The following is a 23,899-nucleotide window of genomic DNA, read 5'->3' as shown; positions in this document are numbered from 1 at the left end:
GCGAATCGACAGATGTGCTCTTGAAACGCGTCAGAGAGTACTGTTTTGTAGGAGCGCTAAATTCCAAAAACTAACTACATTAAAGAAAGACCTGTTCCCGTCCGACCACCGAAGAAAAGCAACAACGTCAGTATTCGGATCGGCGACCGCCTGGGAACTCTGGCTGTCTTCATTTCTTGCTTTCTTGTCACTACTCCTGCCAGCCCTTTTTTCATGCTACCTTTCTCATGTGACAAAGATGCTTCCATACTGATTTTAAACTATCGTAAGATACGATATTAAGGAACTCAGTTTGAAAAGAGTGCGCCAAGTAAGACTTCCAAAGAGTCTCTGGAATAATAAAAACAGTATGAAGTGACAGAAATGTTGTGAAAAACGTCAGGGCATATTGTTTTGTAGCAGTGCACAAGGGCAAATTTGTAAACAAAAATTTACCTTTCGTCGCTACAAGAGATGTATACTTTGCCGAAAAGCCTGTGTCTTGTGTGCATGTTTTCGCACCTTTCCACGGCACAGCGCAGCACAGAGCGGCACTGGTAGCTCCGAACGCCCGCACACGGCGCCTCGGACTCGCCGGTTCGGGCCGCGCCCATCTCGCAGATGCTTCTCGTACTTGTGCTGTCATATGGACCGCGACCCGAGCGGCAGCGAGCGGCAGTCGAGCAAAGTCGGGACAAGTCGGGACGGAAGGGGACAGCCGAGAATGAACCGTGCAAATTACGCAAATATCTGGAAGCGCGACGAGTGTCAGGCAGGTGAGAACGCTTCCCTCTGTCTTCATTTCTTGCTATCTTGTCACTACCCCTGCCAGCCCTTTTTTCATGCTACCTTTCTCATGTGACAAAGATGCTTCCATACTGATTTTAAACTATCGTAAGATACGATATTAAGGAACTCAGTTTGAAAAGAGTGCGCCAAGGAAGACTTCCAAAGAGTCTCTGGAAATAACAAAACAGTATGAAGTGACAGAAATGTTGTGAAATACGTCAGGGCATATTGTTTTGTAGCAGTGCTCAACGGCAAATTTGTAAACAAAAATTTACCTTCCATCGCTACAAGAGATGGATACTTTGTCGAACAAACGAATGACAGGCGGTGCAACGAGCAGCTGTGTTGTGCGTCTGACCCACGTGGCGGCGCGCCGCACTGCGCGTCGCCTTCGAGGTGGAAGGACGTGCTTTGCGTCAAATGTGCCACCGAAAACGGCGATTGCGTGTGTTGGGAGGAGAGGCGAAGCCTTCTTCTGCCGTGCGGCTACTGTATAAGGACGCCAACGGCCATACCATGTTGAATACACCGGTTCTCGTCCGATCACCGAAGTTAAGCAACATCGGGCCCGGTTAGTACTTGGATGGGTGACCGCCTGGGAACACCGGGTGCTGTTGGCTCCCTCTCTTCTTTTAAATTTTATGTCACTACACCTGCCAGCCCTCTTTTCATGAAAAACTCTCAGGTGCGACAAAGATGCTTCCACAAGCATTTTAAACTACTGTATTAAACGTAAGATGCGAAATTACAGTAATGAACTCAGTTTGAACAAGAATGCGCGGAGGAAGAGTGCTAGGATCTCGTTGAAAATAACGAAACACTGCGAATCGACAGATGTGCTCTTGAAACGCGTCAGAGAGTACTGTTTTGTAGGAGCGCTAAATTCCAAAAACTAACTACATTAAAGAAAGACCTGTTCCCGTCCGACCACCGAAGAAAAGCAACAACGTCAGTATTCGGATCGGCGACCGCCTGGGAACTCTGGCTGTCTTCATTTCTTGCTTTCTTGTCACTACTCCTGCCAGCCCTTTTTTCATGCTACCTTTCTCATGTGACAAAGATGCTTCCATACTGATTTTAAACTATCGTAAGATACGATATTAAGGAACTCAGTTTGAAAAGAGTGCGCCAAGTAAGACTTCCAAAGAGTCTCTGGAATAATAAAAACAGTATGAAGTGACAGAAAAGTTGTGAAAAACGTCAGGGCATATTGTTTTGTAGCAGTGCACAAGGGCAAATTTGTAAACAAAAATTTACCTTTCGTCGCTACAAGAGATGTATACTTTGCCGAAAAGCCTGTGTCTTGTGTGCATGTTTTCGCACCTTTCCACGGCACAGCGCAGCACAGAGCGGCACTGGTAGCTCCGAACGCCCGCACACGGCGCCTCGGACTCGCCGGTTCGGGCCGCGCCCATCTCGCAGATGCTTCTCGTACTTGTGCTGTCATATGGACCGCGACCCGAGCGGCAGCGAGCGGCAGTCGAGCAAAGTCGGGACAAGTCGGGACGGAAGGGGACAGCCGAGAATGAACCGTGCAAATTACGCAAATATCTGGAAGCGCGACGAGTGTCAGGCAGGTGAGAACGCTTCCCTCTGTCTTCATTTCTTGCTATCTTGTCACTACCCCTGCCAGCCCTTTTTTCATGCTACCTTTCTCATGTGACAAAGATGCTTCCATACTGATTTTAAACTATCGTAAGATACGATATTAAGGAACTCAGTTTGAAAAGAGTGCGCCAAGGAAGACTTCCAAAGAGTCTCTGGAAATAACAAAACAGTATGAAGTGACAGAAATGTTGTGAAATACGTCAGGGCATATTGTTTTGTAGCAGTGCTCAACGGCAAATTTGTAAACAAAAATTTACCTTCCATCGCTACAAGAGATGGATACTTTGTCGAACAAACGAATGACAGGCGGTGCAACGAGCAGCTGTGTTGTGCGTCTGACCCACGTGGCGGCGCGCCGCACTGCGCGTCGCCTTCGAGGTGGAAGGACGTGCTTTGCGTCAAATGTGCCACCGAAAACGGCGATTGCGTGTGTTGGGAGGAGAGGCGAAGCCTTCTTCTGCCGTGCGGCTACTGTATAAGGACGCCAACGGCCATACCATGTTGAATACACCGGTTCTCGTCCGATCACCGAAGTTAAGCAACATCGGGCCCGGTTAGTACTTGGATGGGTGACCGCCTGGGAACACCGGGTGCTGTTGGCTCCCTCTCTTCTTTTAAATTTTATGTCACTACACCTGCCAGCCCTCTTTTCATGAAAAACTCTCAGGTGCGACAAAGATGCTTCCACAAGCATTTTAAACTACTGTATTAAACGTAAGATGCGAAATTACAGTAATGAACTCAGTTTGAACAAGAATGCGCGGAGGAAGAGTGCTAGGATCTCGTTGAAAATAACGAAACACTGCGAATCGACAGATGTGCTCTTGAAACGCGTCAGAGAGTACTGTTTTGTAGGAGCGCTAAATTCCAAAAACTAACTACATTAAAGAAAGACCTGTTCCCGTCCGACCACCGAAGAAAAGCAACAACGTCAGTATTCGGATCGGCGACCGCCTGGGAACTCTGGCTGTCTTCATTTCTTGCTTTCTTGTCACTACTCCTGCCAGCCCTTTTTTCATGCTACCTTTCTCATGTGACAAAGATGCTTCCATACTGATTTTAAACTATCGTAAGATACGATATTAAGGAACTCAGTTTGAAAAGAGTGCGCCAAGTAAGACTTCCAAAGAGTCTCTGGAATAATAAAAACAGTATGAAGTGACAGAAAAGTTGTGAAAAACGTCAGGGCATATTGTTTTGTAGCAGTGCACAAGGGCAAATTTGTAAACAAAAATTTACCTTTCGTCGCTACAAGAGATGTATACTTTGCCGAAAAGCCTGTGTCTTGTGTGCATGTTTTCGCACCTTTCCACGGCACAGCGCAGCACAGAGCGGCACTGGTAGCTCCGAACGCCCGCACACGGCGCCTCGGACTCGCCGGTTCGGGCCGCGCCCATCTCGCAGATGCTTCTCGTACTTGTGCTGTCATATGGACCGCGACCCGAGCGGCAGCGAGCGGCAGTCGAGCAAAGTCGGGACAAGTCGGGACGGAAGGGGACAGCCGAGAATGAACCGTGCAAATTACGCAAATATCTGGAAGCGCGACGAGTGTCAGGCAGGTGAGAACGCTTCCCTCTGTCTTCATTTCTTGCTATCTTGTCACTACCCCCGCCAGCCCTTTTTTCATGCTACCTTTCTCATGTGACAAAGATGCTTCCATACTGATTTTAAACTATCGTAAGATACGATATTAAGGAACTCAGTTTGAAAAGAGTGCGCCAAGGAAGACTTCCAAAGAGTCTCTGGAAATAACAAAACAGTATGAAGTGACAGAAATGTTGTGAAATACGTCAGGGCATATTGTTTTGTAGCAGTGCTCAACGGCAAATTTGTAAACAAAAATTTACCTTCCATCGCTACAAGAGATGGATACTTTGTCGAACAAACGAATGACAGGCGGTGCAACGAGCAGCTGTGTTGTGCGTCTGACCCACGTGGCGGCGCGCCGCACTGCGCGTCGCCTTCGAGGTGGAAGGACATGCTTTGCGTCAAATGTGCCACCGAAAACGGCGATTGCGTGTGTTGGGAGGAGAGGCGAAGCCTTCTTCTGCCGTGCGGCTACTGTACAAGGACGCCAACGGCCATACCATGTTGAATACACCGGTTCTCGTCCGATCACCGAAGTTAAGCAACATCGGGCCCGGTTAGTACTTGGATGGGTGACCGCCTGGGAACACCGGGTGCTGTTGGCTCCCTCTCTTCTTTTAAATTTTATGTCACTACACCTGCCAGCCCTCTTTTCATGAAAAACTCTCAGGTGCGACAAAGATGCTTCCACAAGCATTTTAAACTACTGTATTAAACGTAAGATGCGAAATTACAGTAATGAACTCAGTTTGAACAAGAATGCGCGGAGGAAGAGTGCTAGGATCTCGTTGAAAATAACGAAACACTGCGAATCGACAGATGTGCTCTTGAAACGCGTCAGAGAGTACTGTTTTGTAGGAGCGCTAAATTCCAAAAACTAACTACATTAAAGAAAGACCTGTTCCCGTCCGACCACCGAAGAAAAGCAACAACGTCAGTATTCGGATCGGCGACCGCCTGGGAACTCTGGCTGTCTTCATTTCTTGCTTTCTTGTCACTACTCCTGCCAACCCTTTTTTCATGCTACCTTTCTCATGTGACAAAGATGCTTCCATACTGATTTTAAACTATCGTAAGATACGATATTAAGGAACTCAGTTTGAAAAGAGTGCGCCAAGTAAGACTTCCAAAGAGTCTCTGGAATAATAAAAACAGTATGAAGTGACAGAAATGTTGTGAAAAACGTCAGGGCATATTGTTTTGTAGCAGTGCACAAGGGCAAATTTGTAAACAAAAATTTACCTTTCGTCGCTACAAGAGATGTATACTTTGCCGAAAAGCCTGTGTCTTGTGTGCATGTTTTCGCACCTTTCCACGGCACAGCGCAGCACAGAGCGGCACTGGTAGCTCCGAACGCCCGCACACGGCGCCTCGGACTCGCCGGTTCGGGCCGCGCCCATCTCGCAGATGCTTCTCGTACTTGTGCTGTCATATGGACCGCGACCCGAGCGGCAGCGAGCGGCAGTCGAGCAAAGTCGGGACAAGTCGGGACGGAAGGGGACAGCCGAGAATGAACCGTGCAAATTACGCAAATATCTGGAAGCGCGACGAGTGTCAGGCAGGTGAGAACGCTTCCCTCTGTCTTCATTTCTTGCTATCTTGTCACTACCCCTGCCAGCCCTTTTTTCATGCTACCTTTCTCATGTGACAAAGATGCTTCCATACTGATTTTAAACTATCGTAAGATACGATATTAAGGAACTCAGTTTGAAAAGAGTGCGCCAAGGAAGACTTCCAAAGAGTCTCTGGAAATAACAAAACAGTATGAAATGACAGAAATGTTGTGAAATACGTCAGGGCATATTGTTTTGTAGCAGTGCACAACGGCAAATTTGTAAACAAAAATTTACCTTCCATCGCTACAAGAGATGGATACTTTGTCGAACAAACGAATGACAGGCGGTGCAACGAGCAGCTGTGTTGTGCGTCTGACCCACGTGGCGGCACGCCGCACTGCGCGTCGCCTTCGAGGTGGAAGGACGTGCTTTGCGTCAAATGTGCCACCGAAAACGGCGATTGCGTGTGTTGGGAGGAGAGGCGAAGCCTTCTTCTGCCGTGCGGCTACTGTATAAGGACGCCAACGGCCATACCATGTTGAATACACCGGTTCTCGTCCGATCACCGAAGTTAAGCAACATCGGGCCCGGTTAGTACTTGGATGGGTGACCGCCTGGGAACACCGGGTGCTGTTGGCTCCCTCTCTTCTTTTAAATTTTATGTCACTACACCTGCCAGCCCTCTTTTCATGAAAAACTCTCAGGTGCGACAAAGATGCTTCCACAAGCATTTTAAACTACTGTATTAAACGTAAGATGCGAAATTACAGTAATGAACTCAGTTTGAACAAGAATGCGCGGAGGAAGAGTGCTAGGATCTCGTTGAAAATAACGAAACACTGCGAATCGACAGATGTGCTCTTGAAACGCGTCAGAGAGTACTGTTTTGTAGGAGCGCTAAATTCCAAAAACTAACTACATTAAAGAAAGACCTGTTCCCGTCCGACCACCGAAGAAAAGCAACAACGTCAGTATTCGGATCGGCGACCGCCTGGGAACTCTGGCTGTCTTCATTTCTTGCTTTCTTGTCACTACTCCTGCCAGCCCTTTTTTCATGCTACCTTTCTCATGTGACAAAGATGCTTCCATACTGATTTTAAACTATCGTAAGATACGATATTAAGGAACTCAGTTTGAAAAGAGTGCGCCAAGTAAGACTTCCAAAGAGTCTCTGGAATAATAAAAACAGTATGAAGTGACAGAAATGTTGTGAAAAACGTCAAGGCATATTGTTTTGTAGCAGTGCACAAGGGCAAATTTGTAAACAAAAATTTACCTTTCGTCGCTACAAGAGATGTATACTTTGCCGAAAAGCCTGTGTCTTGTGTGCATGTTTTCGCACCTTTCCACGGCACAGCCCCCCCTGTGGGTTCGGGGGTAAGAATAGGCCCACGGTATTCCTGCCCGTCGTAAGAGGCGACTAAAAGGAGTCTCAAACGTTTCGGCCTTATGTGATGGTCCCCTACCGGGTTTGACCTCCATCTTCTAAATTCTTCCGAAGAGCGAGCTGATTGGGGAAGGGCGCCTTACAAGGTGCAATGTGTCCATCGCTCATTACCATCTCTAGCTTGGTTGGTCGTCGTCGCATAGCTGTCCCGCCCACTCACCATCTCTAGGGCGTGGCTTTGTTCTTGGGTGCGGTTTTTTGCAGTCTGCTCTGCTGTGTCGCTTTATGCGCCAATGACGATCATGGACTACATTTCACCTGAAATCCAGCACGGTAGCCAGTCCGTTGTGGTGGGGCCGCCATGTACCCTGTCGGTTGTAGCCCCCTGACAACACAGGGATCGCTCTACTGATGCCTGCGCCGTTAACTCCCCGCGTAAGCCAAGGAGTAGATGCCTGTCTCCTTGGGGCATCGGGACTCCCGGCAATGGCCATCCCGCCAGGTGGTCGTTGCTGAGGCTGGGTGGCGCCCGTGGGGAGGGCCCTTGGTCGGAGTAGGTGGCATCAGGGCGGATGACCCGCGATGAAGCGTGGTACATCATCTCTTGCTGGCGGCCAGCCGCCAGCAGTCTCTAAGCGTTCTCGGCCTCAATATAACGCTCAGGCATATGATCCACAATCGTTCCCCTCCCTGGCCACACCATGGGAGGAACGAAAGGCTACGGTTGGCAGCGAACCTTATTCACCTCGCTATTTAGTCTGTACACGAGTCGATGGGGAATCGTTTATGGCGACCAAGCCTCAGTTTTTTGTCGAGCACTTGGAGGACAAGTTTGGGGAGGTGGAGGGCTTGTCCAAAATGCGCTCTGGGGCAGTATTGATCAAAACGGCATCCTCTGCACAGTCACGGCGGTTACTCGCTTGTGACAAATTGGGGGATGTTTCCGTCACGATCACACCCCATAAGAGTCTCAACATGGTCCAGGGCATTATATTCCATAGGGACCTACTCTTGCAGTCAGACGACGAGCTACGCGCCAATTTAGAACGGCGGGGTGTTCACTTCGTCCGGCGCGTCCATCGGGGTCCGAGGGATAATCAGGTAGCCACCAGTGCATTCATCTTGGCCTTCGAGGGTGACGTCCTACCCGAAAAGGTCAAGGTGATGGTCTACCGATGTGATGTGAAGCCCTATATCCCTCCCCCGATGAGGTGTTTCAAATGCTGGAAGTTCGGCCACATGTCATCTCGGTGTACTTCCAGCATGACATGCAGAGATTGTGGACGCCCTTCACATCCTAATACTGCATGTGCGCCGCCTCCCATCTGTGTGAACTGCGGCGAACACCATTCCCCTTGCTCGCCAGACTGCAAGGTTCTACTGAAAGAACGAAGGATCATGGAATATAAGACCCTGGACCGCATGACCTATACTGAGGCTAAGCGGAAATACGAGAGGCTACATCCTGTGGCTCTGACCAGCTCCTATGCCACCGCTGCCAAAACAGTAGTTTTGTCATCTGCTGCACCGATTCCACTGAACACTCTGAGCCGGAATACTACACCTGCCCCCTTGATGGTGGGGGGCACTTCCCCATCTGTTGCTCCTGCACCACCTACCTCAGGAGCAACGACCCCCCAACCATCGGGGACACAAGTCCCCAACTCTAAGCCGGAGAAGCGTCCGACTTCTTCGGCGACTCTCTCTCGCAAGGGATCCCTCGGGTCCCTCCCTTCCCAGGTTTCCACCTCTGGGAAGGGTGACGTCAGCCAATGGCTGAAAAGCAGGCCAGCGGCTGGTCGCAGGGCTTCCCGCTCCTCCTCCGTCCCGGAGACTGACTCGGTGGAGCCCTCCCAGCCAGTAAAGCCCAAGGAGCAGAGAGAGAAGACGAAGAAGAAGAAGGCCTCTAAGGCCAAGGAACGCGCGGTGGCATCCGCCCCACCGCTCCATACAGGCTCTGCGTCTGAGGATGAGGTGGAGATCATGGCGTCCGCTGAGGACCTGGATCTCGCCATACCCTCAGACGCCAAGGACGCCGATTGTACTGGTCCTCGATCGGTGACAGCAGGTGACCCAGTGACGTGATCTGCCTCCTCGGTCCCTTCACGCCTATTTCGCCCATGGACAATGTGATTCTCCAGTGGAACTGCAGCGGTTTTTTCCACCACCTTGCTGAGCTCCGCCAACTCGTCAGCAGTCACCCTTTCTTCTGCATTGCCCTCCAGGAAACGTGGTTTCCGGCAATGCGGACCCATGCCCTACGAGGGTATCGGGGTTATTATAAGAACCGGGCAGCTTATGAGAGGGTGTCTGGTGGAGTCTGCGTCTACGTCCTTAACTCTATCTACAGCGAGTGTGTGCCTCTTCATACACCCTTAGAGGCTGTCGCTGTAAGGATGTGGACGCCTCAGCCTATTACTGTCTGCAGTTTGTACCTTCCTCCGGATGGTGATGTCTCTCGTCATGTGTTGGCTGCATTGATAGGACAACTGCCGCCTCCCTTTGTGTTGCTGGGCGACTTTAACGCCCATAACCCCTTGTGGGGTAGCGCCGCGATTACTGGCCGGGGCAGAGATGTCGAGACTCTTCTGTCACAGCTTGACCTCTGCCTTTTAAACACGGGAGAGGCGACCCACTTTAGTGCGGTCCATGGCTCGTTTTCGGCCATTGACCTTTCTATTTGCAGCCCCGGACTTTCACCATCCATCCACTGGAGGGTCCATGACGACTTATGTGGTAGTGACCATTTCCCCATCTTTCTGTCACTGCCACAGCGTCACTCTTCTGAACGCCCCTCCAGATGGGCTCTGAATAAGGCTGATTGGGACTTACTTACATCTGTCGCAGTGATCGCACCTCCTTCCACTGATCCGATTGATGCGGTGGTTCAGTCGGTCACCACCAGCATCGTTTCTGCGGCGGCATCTGCGATTCCCTGTCCATCCGGGGCACCTCGGCGGAGGACTGTGCCGTGGTGGTCGCCCGAGATCGCAGAGGCGATTCGAGATCGCCGGCGGGCTCTTCAGCGCCATAAGCGGCACCCGTCGTTGGAGACCCTCATTGCTTTTAAACAGTTCCGCGCCCGAGCCCGACGCCTTATTCGCCAACGGAAGCAGGAGTGCTGGGAACGTTATGTTTCCACCATTGGCGTCCGTACCTCCGCATCGCAGGTTTGGGCCAAGATTCGGCGACTCCAAGGCTATCGGCCACCTGTCTCTGTCCCTGGGCTTTCGCTGAATGGAGCAGTGTGCACCGACTCCGACACGATTGCGGACCGGTTAGCAGAGCATTTTGCTCAGTGTTCCGCGTCAACGAACTACCCGTTGGCCTTCCGCTCCCGGAAAGAGCGGTTGGAAAGTCGGAGGCTTTCCTTTCACACGCGCCACGCGGAGTCGTACAATGCTCCTTTCAGCGAATGGGAATTCCAGAGCGCACTTTCTGCTTGCCCTGATACGGCTCCTGGACCAGACCGCATTCACAGCCAGATGCTGAAACACCTCTCAGTGCCTTGCCAGCGACGCCTCCTAGATCTTTTCAATCGCGTCTGGGTCGAGGGTGTTTTCCCGTCTCAATGGCGGGAAAGCATAGTCCTCGCCGTATTGAAACCTGGCAAGAACCCGCTGGAGGTGGACAGCTATCGCCCCATAAGCCTCACCAACGTTCCTTGCAAGTTGCTGGAACGTATGGTGAGCCGGAGGTTGAGTTGGCTCCTCGAGTCTCGGGGCCTTCTGGCTCCGTCTCAGGGTGGGTTCCGTAAAGGCCGCTCTGCCGTCGATAATCTGGTCTCCCTGGAGTCTGCCATCCGTACAGCCTTTGCGCGCCGCCAACATCTGGTTGCCGTCTTCTTCGACATGCGGAAGGCATACGATACGACTTCTGCCTATATTACAGCTCCAGTGGCATCGCCGCTGCTGAACGGCAGCTGCAAGGTGCCATCCGCAAGGCGCAGTCATGGGCTGTAGCGCACGGCTTCCAGTTTTCGGCCGCGAAGACCTGCGTTATGCATTTCTGCCGGCGTCGCACGGTTCACCCTGAGCCGCGCCTTTACCTTGACGGTGAACCTCTTGCTGTGGTCGCGACGCATCGGTTCTTGGGACTGGTGTTCGATACCCGGTTGACTTGGCTGCCCCATATTAGGCAGCTGAAGCAAACATGCTGGCGGCACTTAAACGCTCTCCGTTGCTTAAGCCACACCAGGTGGGGTGCCGACCGGTCCACCCTCCTCCACCTATATCAAGCGCTGATCCAGTCCCGCTTTGATTATGGGTGTGTGGCGTACGGTTCTGCCTCGCCTTTGGCGTTGCGATTGCTGGATCCCATACACCACTGCGGGATCCGCCTCGCCACGGGAGCGTTCCGGACAAGCCCCGTCGACAGCATACTTGTGGAGGCTGGTGTCCCTCCATTGCGGTTCCGGCGTGACCGCCTTCTGGCCGCCTATGCCGCGCACGTTTATAGCATGCCAGGGCATCCAAACTACCGTCTCCTGTTCCCGCGCTCGATCGTCCATGTTCCAGACAGGCGGCCCCGGTCAGGGTGTCCCATTGCGGTTCGCCTCCGGGACCTTCTCCGTGGCCTTGACTTTTTTCCTCTGCCGCCTGTTTTCCGGGCCAATCTCCGTCTGCCCCCGTGGAGTGTGCCCCGACCGTGCCTTCGGCTCGACTTGGCACAGGGTCCGAAGGTCTCAGTGCCTCCGGAGGCCCTCCGCCGCCGCTTTCTTTCCATCCTGGCCGAGTTTCCGAACGCGGCGGTGGCCTACACCGACGGTTCGGTAGTCTCTGGTCACACTGGTTACGCTCTCACTCTACGGGATTATTGTGAGCAACGGTCATTGGCAGCTGGCTCCAGTGTATACACTGCCGAGTTGGTTGCCATCTATCGTGCCCTAGAGTTTCTCCGCTCCCGCTCAGGTGAGTCCTTTGTCATCTGTAGTGACTCCCTGAGCGGTTTACGAGCTCTTGACCAGTGTTTCCCTCGTTCCCGTCTGGTGATGGCCATCCAGGAGTCCCTCCATACTCTCGTCCGTTGCGGCCGCTCTGTCACCTTTGTTTGGTCCCCGGGTCACGTCGGCATCCCGGGTAACGAGCGGGTTGACGAACTGGCGAAACAGGCGGTCAGTTCCCCGGCCATGGAGATCGGTCTTTTAGAGAGTGACGTCCGATCCGTATTGCGGCAGAAGGTCCTTGCTGCTTGGCGTGATGAGTGGCGCACCCTGCCCTCTCCCAACAAACTTCGGGCAGTCAAGGAGACAACCAGTGTGTGGCGCTCCTCCATGTGGGGGTCTCGCAAGGACGCTGTCGTCCTCTGCCGGCTCCGCATAGGACATACCCGGCTCACGCACGCGTATCTCTTGTGCCGTGACGACCCACCTCTCTGTCGCTGCGGATTGGCCCTGACCGTGGTACACGTCTTACTCGACTGCCCACTTTTAACTGCCCTCAGGCAGACGTTCGCGCTGCCTGATACACTCCCTGCTCTTTTAACTGATGACTCTACTATGGCTGACTCAGTTCTCCGTTTTATTCGAGCAGGGGGGTTTTTATCATTCAATATGAGAGTCCCCTTTTATTTTTTTTTAGTGTCGACTGTGGCTTTTGGCCTGGGGTTTTAGTTTGTGGTGTTTTAATGTGTCCCTTGGTTGTTGGCCTTTCCAGTTTTATTTTCATGGTCGGCCAATGACCGTCGCACTCTGTGTGTCTTTCAATCTCTTTTCTCTGGTCTTCGTCTATGTCTTTCTTGTACTGTGTCGTCCCTTGTCGTCTCTGTTATGTGTTTATTGCTTGTTGGACTTTTCAACGTGTATTGTTATGGTCATGGAACAAGGGACCGATGACCTAAGTAGTCTGGTCCCTTTAACCCCCACAAACCAACCAACCACGGCACAGCGCAGCACAGAGCGGCACTGGTAGCTCCGAACGCCCGCACACGGCGCCTCGGACTCGCCGGTTCGGGCCGCGCCCATCTCGCAGATGCTTCTCGTACTTGTGCTGTCATATGGACCGCGACCCGAGCGGCAGCGAGCGGCAGTCGAGCAAAGTCGGGACAAGTCGGGACGGAAGGGGACAGCCGAGAATGAACCGTGCAAATTACGCAAATATCTGGAAGCGCGACGAGTGTCAGGCAGGTGAGAACGCTTCCCTCTGTCTTCATTTCTTGCTATCTTGTCACTACCCCTGCCAGCCCTTTTTTCATGCTACCTTTCTCATGTGACAAAGATGCTTCCATACTGATTTTAAACTATCGTAAGATACGATATTAAGGAACTCAGTTTGAAAAGAGTGCGCCAAGGAAGACTTCCAAAGAGTCTCTGGAAATAACAAAACAGTATGAAGTGACAGAAATGTTGTGAAATACGTCAGGGCATATTGTTTTGTAGCAGTGCTCAACGGCAAATTTGTAAACAAAAATTTACCTTCCATCGCTACAAGAGATGGATACTTTGTCGAACAAACGAATGACAGGCGGTGCAACGAGCAGCTGTGTTGTGCGTCTGACCCACGTGGCGGCGCGCCGCACTGCGCGTCGCCTTCGAGGTGGAAGGACGTGCTTTGCGTCAAATGTGCCACCGAAAACGGCGATTGCGTGTGTTGGGAGGAGAGGCGAAGCCTTCTTCTGCCGTGCGGCTACTGTACAAGGACGCCAACGGCCATACCATGTTGAATACACCGGTTCTCGTCCGATCACCGAAGTTAAGCAACATCGGGCCCGGTTAGTACTTGGATGGGTGACCGCCTGGGAACACCGGGTGCTGTTGGCTCCCTCTCTTCTTTTAAATTTTATGTCACTACACCTGCCAGCCCTCTTTTCATGAAAAACTCTCAGGTGCGACAAAGATGCTTCCACAAGCATTTTAAACTACTGTATTAAACGTAAGATGCGAAATTACAGTAATGAACTCAGTTTGAACAAGAATGCGCGGAGGAAGAGTGCTAGGATCTCGTTGAAAATAACGAAACACTGCGAATCGACAGATGTGCTCTTGAAACGCGTCAGAGAGTACTGTTTTGTAGGAGCGCTAAATTCCAAAAACTAACTACATTAAAGAAAGACCTGTTCCCGTCCGACCACCGAAGAAAAGCAACAACGTCAGTATTCGGATCGGCGACCGCCTGGGAACTCTGGCTGTCTTCATTTCTTGCTTTCTTGTCACTACTCCTGCCAGCCCTTTTTTCATGCTACCTTTCTCATGTGACAAAGATGCTTCCATACTGATTTTAAACTATCGTAAGATACGATATTAAGGAACTCAGTTTGAAAAGAGTGCGCCAAGTAAGACTTCCAAAGAGTCTCTGGAATAATAAAAACAGTATGAAGTGACAGAAATGTTGTGAAAAACGTCAGGGCATATTGTTTTGTAGCAGTGCACAAGGGCAAATTTGTAAACAAAAATTTACCTTTCGTCGCTACAAGAGATGTATACTTTGCCGAAAAGCCTGTGTCTTGTGTGCATGTTTTCGCACCTTTCCACGGCACAGCGCAGCACAGAGCGGCACTGGTAGCTCCGAACGCCCGCACACGGCGCCTCGGACTCGCCGGTTCGGGCCGCGCCCATCTCGCAGATGCTTCTCGTACTTGTGCTGTCATATGGACCGCGACCCGAGCGGCAGCGAGCGGCAGTCGAGCAAAGTCGGGACAAGTCGGGACGGAAGGGGACAGCCGAGAATGAAACGTGCAAATTACGCAAATATCTGGAAGCGCGACGAGTGTCAGGCAGGTGAGAACGCTTCCCTCTGTCTTCATTTCTTGCTAGCTTGTCACTACCCCTGCCAGCCCTTTTTTCATGCTACCTTTCTCATGTGACAAAGATGCTTCCATACTGATTTTAAACTATCGTAAGATACGATATTAAGGAACTCAGTTTGAAAAGAGTGCGCCAAGTAAGACTTCCAAAGAGTCTCTGGAATAATAAAAACAGTATGAAGTGACAGAAATGTTGTGAAAAACGTCAGGGCATATTGTTTTGTAGCAGTGCACAAGGGCAAATTTGTAAACAAAAATTTACCTTTCGTCGCTACAAGAGATGTATACTTTGCCGAAAAGCCTGTGTCTTGTGTGCATGTTTTCGCACCTTTCCACGGCACAGCGCAGCACAGAGCGGCACTGGTAGCTCCGAACGCCCGCACACGGCGCCTCGGACTCGCCGGTTCGGGCCGCGCCCATCTCGCAGATGCTTCTCGTACTTGTGCTGTCATATGGACCGCGACCCGAGCGGCAGCGAGCGGCAGTCGGGACAAGTCGGGACGGAAGGGGACAGCCGAGAATGAACCGTGCAAATTACGCAAATATCTTGAAGCGCGACGAGTGTCAGGCAGGTGAGAACGCTTCCCTCTGTCTTCATTGCTTGCTATCTTGTCACTACCCCTGCCAGCCCTTTTTTCATGCTACCTTTCTCATGTGACAAAGATGCTTCCATACTGATTTTAAACTATCGTAAGATACGATATTAAGGAACTCAGTTTGAAAAGAGTGCGCCAAGTAAGACTTCCAAAGAGTCTCTGGAATAATAAAAACAGTATGAAGTGACAGAAATGTTGTGAAAAACGTCAGGGCATATTGTTTTGTAGCAGTGCACAAGGGCAAATTTGTAAACAAAAATTTACCTTTCGTCGCTACAAGAGATGTATACTTTGCCGAAAAGCCTGTGTCTTGTGTGCATGTTTTCGCACCTTTCCACGGCACAGCGCAGCACAGAGCGGCACTGGTAGCTCCGAACGCCCGCACACGGCGCCTCGGACTCGCCGGTTCGGGCCGCGCCCATCTCGCAGATGCTTCTCGTACTTGTGCTGTCATATGGACCGCGACCCGAGCGGCAGCGAGCGGCAGTCGAGCAAAGTCGGGACAAGTCGGGACGGAAGGGGACAGCCGAGAATGAACCGTGCAAATTACGCAAATATCTGGAAGCGCGACGAGTGTCAGGCAGGTGAGAACGCTTCCCTCTGTCTTCATTTCTTGCTATCTTGTCACTACCCCTGCCAGCCCTTTTTTCATGCTACCTTTCTCATGTGACAAAGATGCTTCCATACTGATTTTAAACTATCGTAAGATACGATATTAAGGAACTCAGTTTGAAAAGAGTGCGCCAAGGAAGACTTCCAAAGAGTCTCTGGAAATAACAAAACAGTATGAAGTGACAGAAATGTTGTGAAATACGTCAGGGCATATTGTTTTGTAGCAGTGCTCAACGGCAAATTTGTAAACAAAAATTTACCTTCCATCGCTACAAGAGATGGATACTTTGTCGAACAAACGAATGACAGGCGGTGCAACGAGCAGCTGTGTTGTGCGTCTGACCCACGTGGCGGCGCGCCGCACTGCGCGTCGCCTTCGAGGTGGAAGGACGTGCTTTGCGTCAAATGTGCCACCGAAAACGGCGATTGCGTGTGTTGGGAGGAGAGGCGAAGCCTTCTTCTGCCGTGCGGCTACTGTATAAGGACGCCAACAGCCATACCATGTTGACTACACCGGTTCTCGTCCGATCACCGAAGTTAAGCAACATCGGGCCCGGTTAGTACTTGGATGGGTGACCGCCTGGGAACACCGGGTGCTGTTGGCTCCCTCTCTTCTTTTAAATTTTATGTCACTACACCTGCCAGCCCTCTTTTCATGAAAAACTCTCAGGTGCGACAAAGATGCTTCCACAAGCATTTTAAACTACTGTATTAAACGTAAGATGCGAAATTGCAGTAATGAACTCAGTTTGAACAAGAATGCGCGGAGGAAGAGTGCTAGGATCTCGTTGAAAATAACGAAACACTGCGAATCGACAGTTGTGCTCTTGAAACGCGTCAGAGAGTACTGTTTTGTAGGAGCGCTAAATTCCAAAAACCAACTACATTAAAGAAAGACCTGTTCCCGTCCGACCACCGAAGAAAAGCAACAACGTCAGTATTCGGATCGGCGACCGCCTGGGAATCTGGCTGTCTTCATTTCTTGCTTTCTTGTCACTACTCCTGCCAGCCCTTTTTTCATGCTACCTTTCTCATGTGACAAAGATGCTTCCATACTGATTTTAAACTATCGTAAGATACGATATTAAGGAACTCAGTTTGAAAAGAGTGCGCCAAGTAAGACTTCCAAAGAGTCTCTGGAATAATAAAAACAGTATGAAGTGACAGAAAAGTTGTGAAAAACGTCAGGGCATATTGTTTTGTAGCAGTGCACAAGGGCAAATTTGTAAACAAAAATTTACCTTTCGTCGCTACAAGAGATGTATACTTTGCCGAAAAGCCTGTGTCTTGTATGCATGTTTTCGCACCTTTCCACGGCACAGCGCAGCACAGAGCGGCGCTGGTAGCTCCGAACGCCCGCACACGGCGCCTCGGACTCGCCGGTTCGGGCCGCGCCCATCTCGCAGATGCTTCTCGTACTTGTGCTGTCATATGGACCGCGACCCGAGCGGCAGCGAGCGGCAGTCGAGCAAAGTCGGGACAAGTCGGGACGGAAGGGGACAGCCGAGAATGAACCGTGCAAATTACGCAAATATCTGGAAGCGCGACGAGTGTCAGGCAGGTGAGAACGCTTCCCTCTGTCTTCATTTCTTGCTATCTTGTCACTACCCCTGCCAGCCCTTTTTTCATGCTACCTTTCTCATGTGACAAAGATGCTTCCATACTGATTTTAAACTATCGTAAGATACGATATTAAGGAACTCAGTTTGAAAAGAGTGCGCCAAGTAAGACTTCCAAAGAGTCTCTGGAATAATAAAAACAGTATGAAGTGACAGAAATGTTGTGAAAAACGTCAGGGCATATTGTTTTGTAGCAGTGCACAAGGGCAAATTTGTAAACAAAAATTTACCTTTCGTCGCTACAAGAGATGTATACTTTGCCGAAAAGCCTGTGTCTTGTGTGCATGTTTTCGCACCTTTCCACGGCACAGCGCAGCACAGAGCGGCACTGGTAGCTCCGAACGCCCGCACACGGCGCCTCGGACTCGCCGGTTCGGGCCGCGCCCATCTCGCAGATGCTTCTCGTACTTGTGCTGTCATATGGACCGCGACCCGAGCGGCAGCGAGCGGCAGTCGGGACAAGTCGGGACGGAAGGGGACAGCCGAGAATGAACCGTGCAAATTACGCAAATATCTTGAAGCGCGACGAGTGTCAGGCAGGTGAGAACGCTTCCCTCTGTCTTCATTGCTTGCTATCTTGTCACTACCCCTGCCAGCCCTTTTTTCATGCTACCTTTCTCATGTGACAAAGATTTTTCCATACTGATTTTAAACTATCGTAAGATACGATATTAAGGAACTCAGTTTGAAAAGAGTGCGCCAAGGAAGACTTCCAAAGAGTCTCTGGAAATAACAAAACAGTATGAAGTGACAGAAATGTTGTGAAATACGTCAGGGCATATTGTTTTGTAGCAGTGCACAACGGCAAATTTGTAAACAAAAATTTACCTTCCATCGCTACAAGAGATGGATACTTTGTCGAACAAACGAATGACAGGCGGTGCAACGAGCAGCTGTGTTGTGCGTCTGACCCACGTGGCGGCGCGCCGCACTGCGCGTCGCCTTCGAGGTGGAAGGACGTGCTTTGCGTCAAATGTGCCACCGAAAACGGCGATTGCGTGTGTTGGGAGGAGAGGCGAAGCCTTCTTCTGCCGTGCGGCTACTGTACAAGGACGCCAACGGCCATACCATGTTGAATACACCGGTTCTCGTCCGATCACCGAAGTTAAGCAACATCGGGCCCGGTTAGTACTTGGATGGGTGACCGCCTGGGAACACCGGGTGCTGTTGGCTCCCTCTCTTCTTTTAAATTTTATGTCACTACACCTGCCAGCCCTCTTTTCATGAAAAACTCTCAGGTGCGACAAAGATGCTTCCACAAGCATTTTAAACTACTGTATTAAACGTAAGATGCGAAATTACAGTAATGAACTCAGTTTGAACAAGAATGCGCGGAGGAAGAGTGCTAGGATCTCGTTGAAAATAACGAAACACTGCGAATCGACAGATGTGCTCTTGAAACGCGTCAGAGAGTACTGTTTTGTAGGAGCGCTAAATTCCAAAAACTAACTACATTAAAGAAAGACCTGTTCCCGTCCGACCACCGAAGAAAAGCAACAACGTCAGTATTCGGATCGGCGACCGCCTGGGAACTCTGGCTGTCTTCATTTCTTGCTTTCTTGTCACTACTCCTGCCAGCCCTTTTTTCATGCTACCTTTCTCATGTGACAAAGATGCTTCCATACTGATTTTAAACTATCGTAAGATACGATATTAAGGAACTCAGTTTGAAAAGAGTGCGCCAAGTAAGACTTCCAAAGAGTCTCTGGAATAATAAAAACAGTATGAAGTGACAGAAATGTTGTGAAAAACGTCAGGGCATATTGTTTTGTAGCAGTGCACAAGGGCAAATTTGTAAACAAAAATTTACCTTTCGTCGCTACAAGAGATGTATACTTTGCCGAAAAGGCTGTGTCTTGTGTGCATGTTTTCGCACCTTTCCACGGCACAGCGCAGCACAGAGCGGCACTGGTAGCTCCGAACGCCCGCACACGGCGCCTCGGACTCGCCGGTTCGGGCCGCGCCCATCTCGCAGATGCTTCTCGTACTTGTGCTGTCATATGGACCGCGACCCGAGCGGCAGCGAGCGGCAGTCGAGCAAAGTCGGGACAAGTCGGGACGGAAGGGGACAGCCGAGAATGAAACGTGCAAATTACGCAAATATCTGGAAGCGCGACGAGTGTCAGGCAGGTGAGAACGCTTCCCTCTGTCTTCATTTCTTGCTAGCTTGTCACTACCCCTGCCAGCCCTTTTTTCATGCTACCTTTCTCATGTGACAAAGATGCTTCCATACTGATTTTAAACTATCGTAAGATACGATATTAAGGAACTCAGTTTGAAAAGAGTGCGCCAAGTAAGACTTCCAAAGAGTCTCTGGAATAATAAAAACAGTATGAAGTGACAGAAATGTTGTGAAAAACGTCAGGGCATATTGTTTTGTAGCAGTGCACAAGGGCAAATTTGTAAACAAAAATTTACCTTTCGTCGCTACAAGAGATGTATACTTTGCCGAAAAGCCTGTGTCTTGTGTGCATGTTTTCGCACCTTTCCACGGCACAGCGCAGCACAGAGCGGCACTGGTAGCTCCGAACGCCCGCACACGGCGCCTCGGACTCGCCGGTTCGGGCCGCGCCCATCTCGCAGATGCTTCTCGTACTTGTGCTGTCATATGGACCGCGACCCGAGCGGCAGCGAGCGGCAGTCGGGACAAGTCGGGACGGAAGGGGACAGCCGAGAATGAACCGTGCAAATTACGCAAATATCTTGAAGCGCGACGAGTGTCAGGCAGGTGAGAACGCTTCCCTCTGTCTTCATTGCTTGCTATCTTGTCACTACCCCTGCCAGCCCTTTTTTCATGCTACCTTTCTCATGTGACAAAGATGCTTCCATACTGATTTTAAACTATCGTAAGATACGATATTAAGGAACTCAGTTTGAAAAGAGTGCGCCAAGTAAGACTTCCAAAGAGTCTCTGGAATAATAAAAACAGTATGAAGTGACAGAAATGTTGTGAAAAACGTCAGGGCATATTGTTTTGTAGCAGTGCACAAGGGCAAATTTGTAAACAAAAATTTACCTTTCGTCGCTACAAGAGATGTATACTTTGCCGAAAAGCCTGTGTCTTGTGTGCATGTTTTCGCACCTTTCCACGGCACAGCGCAGCACAGAGCGGCACTGGTAGCTCCGAACGCCCGCACACGGCGCCTCGGACTCGCCGGTTCGGGCCGCGCCCATCTCGCAGATGCTTCTCGTACTTGTGCTGTCATATGGACCGCGACCCGAGCGGCAGCGAGCGGCAGTCGAGCAAAGTCGGGACAAGTCGGGACGGAAGGGGACAGCCGAGAATGAACCGTGCAAATTACGCAAATATCTGTAAGCGCGACGAGTGTCAGGCAGGTGAGAACGCTTCCCTCTGTCTTCATTTCTTGCTATCTTGTCACTACCCCTGCCAGCCCTTTTTTCATGCTACCTTTCTCATGTGACAAAGATGCTTCCATACTGATTTTAAACTATCGTAAGATACGATATTAAGGAACTCAGTTTGAAAAGAGTGCGCCAAGGAAGACTTCCAAAGAGTCTCTGGAAATAACAAAACAGTATGAAGTGACAGAAATGTTGTGAAATACGTCAGGGCATATTGTTTTGTGGCAGTGCACAACGGCAAATTTGTAAACAAAAATTTACCTTCCATCGCTACAAGAGATGGATACTTTGTCGAACAAACGAATGACAGGCGGTGCAACGAGCAGCTGTGTTGTGCGTCTGACCCACGTGGCGGCGCGCCGCACTGCGCGTCGCCTTCGAGGTGGAAGGACGTGCTTTGCGTCAAATGTGCCACCGAAAACGGCGATTGCGTGTGTTGGGAGGAGAGGCGAAGCCTTCTTCTGCCGTGCGGCTACTGTATAAGGACGCCAACGGCCATACCATGTTGAATACACCGGTTCTCGTCCGATCACCGAAGTTAAGCAACATCGGGCCCGGTTAGTACTTGGATGGGTGACCGCCTGGGAACACCGGGTGCTGTTGGCTCCCTCTCTTCTTTTAAATTTTATGTCACTACACCTGCCAGCCCTCTTTTCATGAAAAACTCTCAGGTGCGACAAAGATGCTTCCACAAGCATTTTAAACTACTGTATTAAACGTAAGATGCGAAATTGCAGTAATGAACTCAGTTTGAACAAGAATGCGCGGAGGAAGAGTGCTAGGATCTCGTTGAAAATAACGAAACACTGCGAATCGACAGTTGTGCTCTTGAAACGCGTCAGAGAGTACTGTTTTGTAGGAGCGCTAAATTCCAAAAACTAACTACATTAAAGAAAGACCTGTTCCCGTCCGACCACCGAAGAAAAGCAACAACGTCAGTATTCGGATCGGCGACCGCCTGGGAACTCTGGCTGTCTTCATTTCTTGCTTTCTTGTCACTACTCCTGCCAGCCCTTTTTTCATGCTACCTTTCTCATGTGACAAAGATGCTTCCATACTGATTTTAAACTATCGTAAGATACGATATTAAGGAACTCAGTTTGAAAAGAGTGCGCCAAGTAAGACTTCCAAAGAGTCTCTGGAATAATAAAAACAGTATGAAGTGACAGAAAAGTTGTGAAAAACGTCAGGGCATATTGTTTTGTAGCAGTGCACAAGGGCAAATTTGTAAACAAAAATTTACCTTTCGTCGCTACAAGAGATGTATACTTTGCCGAAAAGCCTGTGTCTTGTATGCATGTTTTCGCACCTTTCCACGGCACAGCGCAGCACAGAGCGGCGCTGGTAGCTCCGAACGCCCGCACACGGCGCCTCGGACTCGCCGGTTCGGGCCGCGCCCATCTCGCAGATGCTTCTCGTACTTGTGCTGTCATATGGACCGCGACCCGAGCGGCAGCGAGCGGCAGTCGAGCAAAGTCGGGACAAGTCGGGACGGAAGGGGACAGCCGAGAATGAACCGTGCAAATTACGCAAATATCTGGAACCGCGACGAGTGTCAGGCAGGTGAGAACGCTTCCCTCTGTCTTCATTTCTTGCTATCTTGTCACTACCCCTGCCAGCCCTTTTTTCATGCTACCTTTCTCATGTGACAAAGATGCTTCCATACTGATTTTAAACTATCGTAAGATACGATATTAAGGAACTCAGTTTGAAAAGAGTGCGCCAAGGAAGACTTCCAAAGAGTCTCTGGAAATAACAAAACAGTATGAAGTGACAGAAATGTTGTGAAATACGTCAGGGCATATTGTTTTGTAGCAGTGGTCAACGGCAAATTTGTAAACAAAAATTTACCTTCCATCGCTACAAGAGATGGATACTTTGTCGAACAAACGAATGACAGGCGGTGCAACGAGCAGCTGTGTTGTGCGTCTGACCCACGTGGCGGCGCGCCGCACTGCGCGTCGCCTTCGAGGTGGAAGGACGTGCTTTGCGTCAAATGTGCCACCGAAAACGGCGATTGCGTGTGTTGGGAGGAGAGGCGAAGCCTTCTTCTGCCGTGCGGCTACTGTACAAGGACGCCAACAGCCATACCATGTTGACTACACCGGTTCTCGTCCGATCACCGAAGTTAAGCAACATCGGGCCCGGTTAGTACTTGGATGGGTGACCGCCTGGGAACACCGGGTGCTGTTGGCTCCCTCTCTTCTTTTAAATTTTATGTCACTACACCTGCCAGCCCTCTTTTCATGAAAAACTCTCAGGTGCGACAAAGATGCTTCCACAAGCATTTTAAACTACTGTATTAAACGTAAGATGCGAAATTACAGTAATGAACTCAGTTTGAACAAGACTGCGCGGAGGAAGAGTGCTAGGATCTCGTTGAAAATAACGAAACACTGCGAATCGACAGATGTGCTCTTGAAACGCGTCAGAGAGTACTGTTTTGTAGGAGCGCTAAATTCCAAAAACTAACTACATTAAAGAAAGACCTGTTCCCGTCCGACCACCGAAGAAAAGCAACAACGTCAGTATTCGGATCGGCGACCGCCTGGGAACTCTGGCTGTCTTCATTTCTTGCTTTCTTGTCACTACTCCTGCCAGCCCTTTTTTCATGCTACCTTTCTCATGTGACAAAGATGCTTCCATACTGATTTTAAACTATCGTAAGATACGATATTAAGGAACTCAGTTTGAAAAGAGTGCGCCAAGTAAGACTTCCAAAGAGTCTCTGGAATAATAAAAACAGTATGAAGTGACAGAAATGTTGTGAAAAACGTCAGGGCATATTGTTTTGTAGCAGTGCACAAGGGCAAATTTGTAAACAAAAATTTACCTTTCGTCGCTACAAGAGATGTATACTTTGCCGAAAAGCCTGTGTCTTGTGTGCATGTTTTCGCACCTTTCCACGGCACAGCGCAGCACAGAGCGGCACTGGTAGCTCCGAACGCCCGCACACGGCGCCTCGGACTCGCCGGTTCGGGCCGCGCCCATCTCGCAGATGCTTCTCGTACTTGTGCTGTCATATGGACCGCGACCCGAGCGGCAGCGAGCGGCAGTCGAGCA

The 23,899-nt window shown here is 50.3% G+C and overlaps 9 non-coding genes across 9 annotated transcripts; all 9 read left to right on the top strand.

Annotated features, from left to right (window-relative positions):
• Positions 1-1,269: 1,269 nt before the first annotated feature.
• On the top strand, positions 1,270-1,388 carry LOC126308399 (5S ribosomal RNA). Its single transcript, XR_007554297.1, has one exon. It is a non-coding gene; the product is annotated as a 5S ribosomal RNA (ribosomal RNA).
• A 1,471-nt stretch (positions 1,389-2,859) lies between these two features.
• LOC126308398 (5S ribosomal RNA) lies at positions 2,860-2,978 on the top strand. The gene has a single exon (XR_007554296.1). It is a non-coding gene; the product is annotated as a 5S ribosomal RNA (ribosomal RNA).
• Positions 2,979-4,449: 1,471 nt separating this feature from the next.
• Positions 4,450-4,568, top strand: LOC126308396 (5S ribosomal RNA). Its single transcript, XR_007554294.1, has one exon. It is a non-coding gene; the product is annotated as a 5S ribosomal RNA (ribosomal RNA).
• Positions 4,569-6,039: 1,471 nt separating this feature from the next.
• Positions 6,040-6,158, top strand: LOC126308395 (5S ribosomal RNA). Its single transcript, XR_007554293.1, has one exon. It is a non-coding gene; the product is annotated as a 5S ribosomal RNA (ribosomal RNA).
• A 7,386-nt stretch (positions 6,159-13,544) lies between these two features.
• On the top strand, positions 13,545-13,663 carry LOC126308394 (5S ribosomal RNA). Its single transcript, XR_007554292.1, has one exon. It is a non-coding gene; the product is annotated as a 5S ribosomal RNA (ribosomal RNA).
• Positions 13,664-16,340: 2,677 nt separating this feature from the next.
• LOC126307708 (5S ribosomal RNA) lies at positions 16,341-16,459 on the top strand. Its single transcript, XR_007553693.1, has one exon. It is a non-coding gene; the product is annotated as a 5S ribosomal RNA (ribosomal RNA).
• A 2,068-nt stretch (positions 16,460-18,527) lies between these two features.
• Positions 18,528-18,646, top strand: LOC126308393 (5S ribosomal RNA). Its single transcript, XR_007554291.1, has one exon. It is a non-coding gene; the product is annotated as a 5S ribosomal RNA (ribosomal RNA).
• A 2,677-nt stretch (positions 18,647-21,323) lies between these two features.
• Positions 21,324-21,442, top strand: LOC126308392 (5S ribosomal RNA). The gene has a single exon (XR_007554290.1). It is a non-coding gene; the product is annotated as a 5S ribosomal RNA (ribosomal RNA).
• Positions 21,443-22,913: 1,471 nt separating this feature from the next.
• LOC126307707 (5S ribosomal RNA) lies at positions 22,914-23,032 on the top strand. Its single transcript, XR_007553692.1, has one exon. It is a non-coding gene; the product is annotated as a 5S ribosomal RNA (ribosomal RNA).
• Positions 23,033-23,899: the final 867 nt, after the last annotated feature.

The sequence above is a fragment of the Schistocerca gregaria genome, unplaced genomic scaffold (assembly GCF_023897955.1).
Source record: "Schistocerca gregaria isolate iqSchGreg1 unplaced genomic scaffold, iqSchGreg1.2 ptg000355l, whole genome shotgun sequence".
NCBI classification, from domain to species: domain Eukaryota; kingdom Metazoa; phylum Arthropoda; class Insecta; order Orthoptera; family Acrididae; genus Schistocerca; species Schistocerca gregaria.
This window is presented reverse-complemented; position numbering and strand designations above follow the sequence as displayed.